The sequence below is a fragment of the Bidens hawaiensis genome, unplaced genomic scaffold, assembly GCF_021521415.1.
Source record: "Bidens hawaiensis isolate Kalapana, Puna unplaced genomic scaffold, B.hawaiensis_p1.1 tig00053807_1, whole genome shotgun sequence".
In the NCBI taxonomy this organism is placed as follows: Eukaryota; Viridiplantae; Streptophyta; class Magnoliopsida; order Asterales; family Asteraceae; genus Bidens; species Bidens hawaiensis.
Window position 1 is genome coordinate 67,078 of NW_027499664.1, and position 2,361 is coordinate 69,438.

The window sequence follows — 2,361 nt, forward strand, 5'->3', positions numbered from 1 at the left end:
TTTAGGCGAAGTTAAACCTCAGGCGAACTTAGCTTTAGGCGAAGTTAAACCTCAGGCGAACTTAGCATCAGACGAACTTAAACCTCAGGCGAACTTGTCATCAGGCGAACTTAGCTTTAGGCGAAGTTAAACCTCAGGCGAACTTATCATCAGGCGAACTTAAACCTCAGGCGAATTTGTCATCAGGCGAACTTAGCTTGCAGGCGAAGTTCATCGCTTGAAGGCGAAGTTGCCCAGATGAAGGCGAAGTTGCCCAGATGAAGGCGAAGTTGCCCAGAAGTCCGCTGTTTCGGTTTCTGATCAACATTTCGGGCGATTTTAACACCCTTGTTAAGGTTCAATACCACCCACTACACTTCCCGACCATTTTCGGTCGTTTATACACTAAAAGCTCGGATCTTTAAACTTCCAAGATCAAGAATCATACCTTTTGAGCTTGTTTGGATCTCGTTTATCTTGGTATCACCACTAATCTTTCTCTCTTACCCGGACCTCGCTCGATCCTTCCTTCTTTCTCGGCCCGGCCGGCAGCGGTTTTGGGAGTGCTTGGTGTGTGTGTATGTGTGTGTTTAGGAGAGTGGGGGAAAATGAAGATATTTTGGGATTTTGGGGGTATTTATATCCCTGAAATCCCATTCTCATTTAACCCATCTCAATTAATCCAAGTCCAAGACCCGCTCCTACCCGATATTAATCAATTACGCGAAATCACCAAACATAACTTCCTTTATTCAACATTATAAATTTTAGGATGTTACAATGTTTTAGAAAAGATCCGAACAGGAATCATACTAATTACGTGACTGTCACACAGATCCGTGTTTAGCTGTATTATGACATAAATAAACAGGTTGTAAGCAGGTAATTAACTTAATATGGTTTTCATCGTTTCTGTGATACGGGTTAGGTTCAATTAAGCTCAAAACTTAAGTGGGCAACAACTCAGAGATTATGATGCCTCCTATCTATTCTCAAAGCGTATTTGGCTTTCCCCAAGTCACCCCGAGTTGACCTCGACCCGTAGTGTCTGATTAAATAGTAATTACTCTTCGATCTTCAGACTCTTCTTCCCGTTCTCTTTCTTACACCTTGATTGAGAAGTATTAATATTATGAACTCTAGAATTTCTCAATAACTCACACATTTTTTTTAAGTATTTACACAACTTCAGAGTAGTAAACAACTGCAAGTCCCGAATCTGGATCACTGCAGTTTCTTGACACGCTATCTTCACGGGAATCAGAACACTCACGGGCTCGTGTATGACTGGGTAATTGCTTTTCTGCCTATCATACGGAAAGATATCTATGGAGACATGCACAACTCTTAAGGAGTTTCCACGTAAAATCGAGTAGATTTAGTTAGTATCACTTCTACTTTTACGCACCATAAAAAGCTACCACGACATACAATGACTGTTCTAAAGTCTTTTAGGCCTAATAACTTCACTAGTTAAGCACACAAAATCAGTATATCTATCATTTTCCAAGGTTGGATCAATTTTCTGTTAAACATAGTAAATGAACTTCTTACGAAGTAGTAGACTTGAAAAATAATTTCATCTCCCTCAAAGAAAATTTTAACTTCAATCGCCCCGATCAAATTGAAGTTTTCAGGTAAACGGCTATCCTGAAGATCCAATGGATCAGCTGGACCGACCACATACAAGTATGTGTCCTTCTAACTAAGTATGATCGACTAATTTTCAGCGAAAGAATAAAAACCCATCATAAACTGCCCCGGTCACTTTCAGTCATCTGGTTAATGGCTATCCTCATATTCTACAAGTAGAAATGAGGACCAAACATATCCGAAGATATGTCCTTCAAACTGGGGCAACCGACAAAATTCTAAGCGATAGTGAAGTTTTTTTTTTTTCTTTTTTTTTTTTTAATCAAAGTCACAAAACACGGTTACTCGGGATTGATCATCCCATTCAGCTCAACAAGCATAACTCGGACTCCGATTCAGTTGCTTTTGACAGGAGACACGATTCTTCTGTTGCCATCGCAGTCGACCTCATGTCCATAATATATGTATTCTTTTCTCTTGGAGCCTTCATAACTATCCAATCCTCTGGTATCTTGAAACCAGGATATAGCACGATCGCCTCATTCTTGGTAAAGTGTACGGTGTAATCTTTGTCACAGATCTGCGATACACTCAGCAGATTATGCTTCAGCTCTTCAACGAAATTTACTTTCTCTAACGTCATCTTTCCGTTAGTCACCGTCCCAATTCCTGTGATCCTTCCACCGCTCTCTCCAGCGAAACTCACTCTTCCTCCCTGAACAGGTTTCCATTCTTGTAACAAACTCTTGTTACCCGTCATGTGCCGGGAACAGCCGCTATCCACAACCC